The 9,212-nt window shown below is 34.4% G+C and overlaps 1 pseudogene; it reads right to left on the reverse strand.

The window, feature by feature from the left end:
- Nucleotides 1–3,841: 3,841 nt before the first annotated feature.
- Nucleotides 3,842–8,342, reverse strand: LOC112185034 (annotated as a pseudogene).
- Nucleotides 8,343–9,212: the final 870 nt, after the last annotated feature.

Genomic DNA, 9,212 nt, shown 5'->3' on the forward strand with positions numbered 1-9,212 from the left:
TATATATATATATATATATATATATAGAAGCCTTCCAATGAGGGATCCATTTTTTGGTATTTTATAGGGATAGGCATTTTACCAACTTTTGGATCATATTTTCACATCTCAACCGTTCAGTTTTTAGGTCCTAATGTGTAGATCACTTCTACAAATTTTCAGCCAAATCGGTGATCGTTAAGTCATCCAAAACTGCAATTTACACGAACGGACCGAATCTGTCGAACCGGAACCGTTCGTGTTTATAATGGTAAATTGCAGTTTTGGATGCCTTAACGATCATCAAATTGGCTGAAATTTTGCAGAAGTGATCTACACATTAGGACCTAAAAACTGAACGGTTGAGATGTGAAAATATGATCCCAAAGTTGGTAAAATGCCTATCCCTATAAAATACCAAAAAAAGGAATCCCTTAGAGGAAGGGCCCTGTATATATATATATATATATATATATATATATATATATATATATATATATATATAAAAGTTCGTTGCAGCAACCAAAGTTTTGGAAGGAGAAAACGCAGACCCATCTGGTTTCTTATGGATGCTTAAACTATCCAATATAGTCACAAGTAAAGGAAATTGGCTTTTTATTGAGCGGAACTGAAGATGGTGTAAATATTGAAGTATAAAGTTTCTTTGCTGCAACCAAGTTCTTGTAAGAGAAGAAAGAAAGAAAAGAAATGGATGTGGCTACCTGTTCAGACTTAAAAATAATTTTCAGCAAGGCTAGACAACAATAAAACTTTGCTTTAAGAGACTTCATGAGTGGGAATTCCTTTCAAAACTTAATGAAGACATGTTTATTAAACATCCATATCTAAAGACTCCTTTCTACATAGAAAACTTGATAAGAAAATTCTACTAAAGATGAGAAGAGGATAAGAAATAAAAATTATGGACCAAATCTGCTGTACATGCTTTGTGAGAAGAAAACAAATTAAATAGTAACAATAGTAATAGTTCTTGGGCATGCTTTGAAAAATTTCAGCAAATTATGATTCAAAAGCTAATTCCAATGTGCTGTCAAAAGACTAAGGTGATATATAATCAAGAAGAAAACCCACTTTTGATAGGCAAACCCAGACATGACGCAGCAGCTATATATATAAGTTCTTTGCTGCAAACTAATGATATAGTTCTTGTGAGAGTTCTATGGTAATGTCCAAAGACCAAAACAAACAAACAAATAGTAGGAGCGTCAAATATATTGCTGATTGACCATTCCATAATTTCAGATTGTGAACAACACCAACATTCCAAAGAAGAACACTTTTACCCATATGAATTCGATCAAAACTCAAACTTGGTAAATCATTGTCTATACATATAGTAAATCATTGTGTATAGAATTATAGAGAAAGCATCTCAAACAATTGCACCAAGCATATACCAAGTTAGAATCTAAGCAATAAAGAAAGTTCTGTTTTCCCTCCCTCAACCCTTCAAAATCAGCAGCCAAGAGAACCAAGCAAAAGCAAACCAAGCTCAACACCCAGCTTGTACCTTAGCAATCCAAGTCCCGTAATTGAGATTCATGATGCAAATCATACTTCCATTTATTTCGAAAGAGCTGAATCAAGATGACTAGTTTGAGAAAGACAAGGAGGTAAGAGAAAGATTGATGGACAGAGGGGAGATTAACCAAAGTGTCTCATAGCAATTTGGGTGGCTGGATGCTTCTAATACTACACCTAAAATTTAACACATGTGTTGAACAAAGCTAATAACCCAAACTAAAAATAATAAACTCAATTTTTAACAATATGAGCAAAACACAAAAACATAAGAGAGTAAGGAAAACAATTTTCCTAATAAAATTTAATTAAGACTAGGTCATCACAGTTGATTTACCATATTTTGAGATATCAATTGACTTTGATTTTTAGATTTTCAGGTCTCTGTTATGGTTAGCTTTCCCTAGCTAACAACAGCGTTAATCCAATCTCTATTGATCGAGTCAAGGAGCTTCAACCTTGTCTTGTGGAAATCTGTGTACTGCCTGCGAGAGGGCAGCTTAATTGGTTAAAGTAAGGTGTGGCGAATTGTGGTTATTTGTATAATGTGTTTGGTTTTTTGCGATCAGATCAGATCTGTGATCTAATCTTCACGTCAGGCGTTGGTGGTAAGGATGAGATCAACTTTGCTCAAGGAGGCAAGGTATCGCGAAGTAGACATCGGATCAGGGAGAGGTGTCTTTGGTTTGCACCTTGGTTGTTGGATGAGGTTGCAGAGGAGAAATGGCCAAGTTTTGCTAAATGGGTCGCCCACCGAGTGATGAGTCTGCAACATGGCAACATTGTCAGCCACCATCTCAACCAGCGCTAGGATGGCGGTGCATATGGTGTTGGCAGGGCCTGTTAGATAAATGGCAACTCGGGCAGAACAATAGGCCTTTTAGATCTTTGTTGGCCTTGGGCTTGCTTGGTCGGGCCAGGCTATTTTGGAGGGTGCCTTAACACCCTAATTCATTACTTAGTGTATAGCATCTAGGGTGGGAGGTCTCTCTAAAATCCTCCCAATCTAATTTGTACTACAGAAAGTCTTCTATGAGTCTTCTTAGAAGTATTAACTATTTCTCATACTGCAATCGTGTGCTCGATGTGAGGTACTGGGTAGCACCATTTGCAGATGAGTTGGTTTTTTTTTTTCGTAACTATAAATCCTGTGTGCATCATTATTCCTATAATGAGTAGTATTGTTATTGGTAGATTCTACTTGCTTCTAGAGTTTGTGAGTGGTTTGTGTACAATTCTAGCCTTATCATTATTAATACAATGATTTCTTCAGTTAAAAAAATAAAATTGTCTTTGTTTCTTCTTACCTACAAATGCATGCAATTAGGAGTTCTTTGAGTTTACACAAGATGTTTGACCACCTATGAACAATTTTGTTTTTGGAGTAAAAGATAGAGATATCATTCATCCCAAGGCCAGAGCGGCACTCACAATGATTTCCTCTACTCATTATTTGCCAATACATGTAGATAATTGCCTTTGTTTCTTCTTACCTACAAATACATGTAGTTAGGACTTCCTTGAATTTTTTTTTTAGTAGAAGATAGAGATATGATGCATCCCAAGGCCAGAATGATACTTACAATGATTTCCTCTGCTCATTATCAGCTAAGCAGGTTAGGAAAGACTAGTACCATCCATTTTTACAATAAAGCTCACTTGTTCAGCAAGCTACTATGATTAGCATTCTAACACAAAAATAAATTTTAACGAGAACATACTTCTTCGCCAATGCACTCTATTGTGATGCTTCAAAAATCTCTTCAATTTGTTGCAAAACACGGCATAGCAGTTACGCTTTTTAAAAAAAAAAAAAAAAAACTTAATTCATCTACAGCACCAAACACGAATTCAGTCTTCTTGATTACCAAGCTAGCATGAAGTTTGCTAGCATAAGCCACCCAAACAAAAGCATAATGTATTGGACCAATTCCCCAGGGTCCAAAATTTGATACAAGCCCATCAAGCTAAATTGGGCCCAAAACCTAATAGCACCTCATCTAGGAACATTGATTTATTTTTTTTTTATTTTTTTTTATTTTTTTTTATTTTTTTGGAAAAAAGAAATTGCAAGGAGAAATCTCTTTAATAGCTAATGTAGCATCCGCATATCCATGTCATTTAATGAAATTTTTTGATAGATTAAACTTTGTGCTATATCCACATAAAGTAAGATACATATATATGGTACCTTAAAAAGTGGTTCAACTAACATTACTAAAAAAATAAATTATAAATATTAAAACATTGCAAAAAAATAGATAATGCTCGGGCGAGTTTTTAAAACAAGTGAAAGCGGGGGTCTTGAGAAGAACTTCAGTGCTTTCTCATTGAGAAATATTATTGCTAAATTGATCATGGTACACCCAGACCCAGTTACATCCTCAAATCTTATGTCAATAAAATTTATTTAACAAATTTGAGAAAAGAACTTAATCTTATTCTTGTCAACAAATTTATTTAACAAGACCAAATTGATGTTCTTGGGAATTTGGATAATGTATAAACTTTAAAGGTGGGACTTTATTTTGGGCCAAACCAGTTGGGATTGGATCTGTTTTTTTCCTAGAAGACATGAATAGAGCTCCATTCCACTAAACGGGTTGTACAATCACTGCTAGGATCCGGTTCTTTACTCTTTTATCCGGGGCACCAATCCCGTCTCCATATTGGTAGATACATTGGGCAATTCGAGCAAGGTTTGTTGCTGCTGCTACAAATTCTTTTGTGAATGGAGAAGAAGCACTATTGGCACCAAATATTAGTCCATCTTTGTTCATCTTCTTCCAACTACTCTCAATCAAATTACTAATATATTTGTGAGCAGATTCCTCATCAGAAACAACACCACCACGTTTGATGCAGGATATTGAAGTTGCAGTTTCACCTCTCTCTAGTTCTGCCTTAGCCGTAGCGCATTACCAATATGTTAAAAGCTAGAGAATAGATAACAAAGATGGAAATGAAGAGCAATTAATTGAAGACAGACCTTCAAAGTAGCCAAATCATTTAAGAGCCGAAAAATAACAGACTGCCAACACAAGAGATCATGGTGATTCTCTAAGCATTTAAGTGCTTCATTCGAGATATTTTGATTGAGTAGAAAGTAGGTATGGACCAGAATGACTACCCCGGACACTGATATCCATGCATTGGCAAGATATTCGTCAAATGTAGGTGTGTACTTGTTGTGACGTCATTCTGCCTCCGTTAACCAAGATTTGCATATATCAGCCCACTAAGAATCGATATGCAAGCAAGATGTGAGAGCACAGATCATCATCAACATATGGCCAATGTTGAAAAAAACTTGGACAATCACAAGACTCTAAAGCTTAAATATGTTCTTAAGGAATTGTATACATGTACTTACAGCTTTTGTCAGGTAAGGAAGAACGTTCACTCCTTGCTCCTTCAAAGTTTCATAAGTCATTTCATTCACAGTGTTATAGAGAGCAAGGAAACAGAGCTCCAGCTGGTAGTCTGAAAGAATTTCCACAGCATTCACATCCCATCTGAATTACCACTAATTGGGATTAATATATAGTTATATACACATAGTTTAGCTCATTATATATAAGTGTATGACTAATGAATTGCTAGTTTACTTTTATTGCCCTTTTGGAAATTAGTCTAATCAAAAGATCGAACCAATTAATTACCTTTCAACAACAGATGTGAATAGCTCTAGTTCATCCAAAGTACCATAAACATCATAGACATCATCAATAGTCGTTATTAGAGCACCGACTTTAGTTATCCCTTTCCTAACATCGCTGAATTGAGGTTCAGACACTATACCAACTGACCAAAAGAACCACTCCATCAGTCTGTCTCTGCTGAAGGACAACTTCTTTGCTAACCCCTTATCCTTCCACCACCTATTTAATGGAATTATCATTAAGGAGTCTAAGTAAGTCTGCAATATTACGTACATATATAGGATCTACAAGGACCGCCATTAGGGGTGCCAAGTGAGGCAACCACCTTGGTCGGCCCCAAATTTTTTTAGAGCGCCTGCTCAATTCATCCCCCCTTCAAAATGCATGTTAGCCTGTCCTGCAAATTAATTAATAACTAATAAAAATAGAACTGATAGGTACTAGTATAATCTATAGGTTTTATTTTTCACCTTGAAATATCTTTAAAATCTCTTTGGTATGTTTGTTGCACCACATTGTAATCTAGCTTGGCAAATTCAAGTAGCACCTGACTTGCATATGCCTTTTTACTGTATGCCTCAATATACCATCTAGCATCTAATCTTTGCATTCTGTGGTGCAATGGCATCTCCAATGCATGACTCACTTGCTCTAATACACCTTTGTCTTGAGTAACATGCAATCTACTGAGGTTCTTTAGGTGCATGCTGGTGAATGCAAGAGCCTTTTCCAAGAGGGTTTCTCCTTCAATACCAAGGAATGAAGCTTCATACAGACTTAGCATGCCTTTGACATCTTTGCAAAGGCAATCCTTAAAGCTGCCGTCACAATCCATGAAAAATTTGAAAACATCTGATGGGTAAAATACAAATGCATGTTAGAATGAATTGACATATGAACTTATCAAAAGCTACAGCAGTTAATGAGATCAACCTAATTGAAGGGAAAACAAAAGGTTAGAATTAGATTTTACAGTCCAACATGTTTGAATGTGACTAGAACATAGATGATTGAAAAGACAATAAGAAGAATTATCTAATTAATATGAAATAAAAGTTTATGGGTGAGGGTTCCAGCCAATGGTGGTCTCTTTTTTCGAGATTCTGTGTAGGCACTTTGCATAAATGATAAATATATTATCTTATGAAATTTCATCAATAGTACATATATGTTAATTTCTGAATGAAAATTTTGTATCTATATTTTACCTCAATGATAAATCATATATATGTGACCCAAAAGGTAATTAAAAAAAATAGTCTTTATATATTAACGGAAATAAGTTTCATAGAGTAAAATATATAGACCTCGTTTACTTGTATGCTTGAATTCTCATAATGATAATTGCAAGAAGGTCATACATGAAAGTGGAGTAAAAGCATCCATAAATGTGAATAAAATAAATATTAACTAAGATATTATCCCAATAAATGAAGGACATCTCCGAGTCTCCTACTCACCAATTAATGAAGGACACTTCAAAGTACTGGAAAATATCTTAATCACATGCATATGATCTATTTTCTTATGTTAGCATTTCAACAACTCATGCAATAGTTAGGAAAAATTTATGGTCAAAGCATTATATATTTGTATATATATCATGCATGTATTAACATATTATAGAATTTTTCTTTAATATAATATCTTTAATGTTTCTCGTGAAGATATATAGGAGCATGATATTAGATGAATTGTCTCAATTAGGTTGAACAAGTGACATGTTGATGTACAAGTTTCTTCATCTCACCTACCTCCACAAAAAAAAAAAAAAGATTTCTGGATTAATTGTCATTAGTTAATTCCTAGCTACTTACCTTGGGAGACTTGAAACCCATGATGTCTGAGGACCCTGAAGCTTAGAGCAGTGAGATGAAGACTTGGAGTATCCTCGTCTGTTATTTGGTCGAGATTCTTCAAAACTCTATCGAGGGGTTTCTTTTATACTGGCCTCGAATCGGTGTCCCGAACCTAATTGTTGGATGTCATCAATCAATTCAAGTGTAGTCTCTAGTGACTCTGCATCAATCATATTTTTTAGATCCTCCTCCATCAACTTCCACCTATTATCTCCGTATACTTCTTCCTACAAAATCAAACATATACTAGTTAATTAGTTGAGTAATATTGAAAATGATCACAGTGTGCATTGGATTGTAAACTTCGTACATACATGATTACGATCATCAATCTGCAACGACTGAAGAAAATCGCAACTCCAAATACTTGGCTTGTAATTTGCTGTCAGTCTTTTAACATCCAGATTTGAAGTTTGAGCGGCAGTGCTACCGCTGCTTGCTAAGCATTGGGTAGACATTTGAAGAGCTTTAGATCACTCTCTACTATATAAAGGAGTGATGTTACTCGCAAGCGCACAAATCAATTGCAGCACAGAAGTGCAAGAGCGAGGTCGAACCCACAAGGACTGTATGAAATAGGAAGAACTAATCGAACCAAAATTAATTTAATGCCAACCTAGTTGATAAAAAAGAAAGTTGAATGTGATTTAGCTAAACTTGTAAAAATTAAAACAAAGCAAATAGATAAAGATTTCCTTGATGATGAAGTAATTAAAGTATCGGATTCCACCACATTACTCAATAATTTTCTAATAATCTAGAAATCAATGTACTGCTTGATCAAATTAAAAATGAAGCATACATGAAATGGCTCTAAAGTAGACTTTTTGTTGCTTCTTATTATGAATACTAAAGCTTCGCATGTGCATACACTTATTGAAACTACAAAAGATCAAGTGTGTGCTAATTAAGATGTGAAACAAGCTCATTTGAATGACAAGAGATCAAAAGAGTTCATATTTAATATTTTACAAAGCCAAGCATGAATTAATAAAATTGACTTCCACACTACCAAAAATGCATGACAGTAGAGGTGAAATGAACAAAGATTTTATTAATTCATTTCAAAGCAAGAGTCATAGGCATGAAAAAACATAACTATGGGAATCAATAGATAATTAAATGAAACTTATTTCATAATGTAGTTTCCTCCTTAATCTTTGTTAAGGAAATTAGAAATACATAAATTGGAAACATACTTAAAACAATATGATACATGATACAAAGTGTACCTAAAGAATGGGAAGAACAAAGATCAATAATGTGTCTATAATTCTCTTATCTCTCTCTCTCGCTCTCTTCTATTCTCTTTAAGGAAGCTCTATTTATAGTACAACCTTGATCTTCATTGAAACTTGATCCATGTGAAATTGACTTGGGCCAAATTCTTAAGCTTTGATGGGACTTGTCTTTAAACATAGATATTTCTAGACATGAACATTTCTCTTTCTCAATTGCTTTACTGATTATCACATTTTTACTCTTATTTTCCATGTGCAAGAGCAACAATGTATGTACAACAATTCAATGATTGAAGAGTCGGTTCCTAGGTTCATGCATGCAAGCCTATCTCACTCATATTCCATGTGCAAGAGCAACAAATTACGTACAATCATTGATGACCAAGATGAATACCAACACAACACAATTAATGGCATGGAAAGGATTCTATCAATTTAAAATGTGCATGGAGTCTACACATGCTACTGGAACAATAAGAAATTGTGTTGCACTTATTCATCTAATTAAAGGAAAAATGACTAATGTTAAAACAAGGACTCAATCTATTATATAAAAATAGATAAATTGTTTCCATATTTTTAACATTTTATTGATTTAAGACAAACACTTATAAAAATACAATAACAAACTAAATAACCCAAAATAATAAAATTAAGTTACTAACAAATATAAATTAGGATATTAACATGATATAAAATGCGCTCATCAAGGAGAAATTAGGCAACAAGAAGTAATTTTTGGTGTAAGCGTACTGATCATGATCAAGTACTACTTGCAAATCTAACATTTTTTTTTCCTTTTTAAAAGAGGTAGGATTTCACTTCTACCTCCATGGTGACTCAAACCCATGACATCGATCTTAGGTAGTGGGTGCTCTTACCATTGAGGTAACACCACTTCATCCGGATCTAACATTTAATAGTTGGGA

The sequence above is a fragment of the Rosa chinensis genome, chromosome 2 (assembly GCF_002994745.2).
Source record: "Rosa chinensis cultivar Old Blush chromosome 2, RchiOBHm-V2, whole genome shotgun sequence".
Lineage (NCBI taxonomy): Eukaryota > Viridiplantae > Streptophyta > Magnoliopsida > Rosales > Rosaceae > Rosa > Rosa chinensis.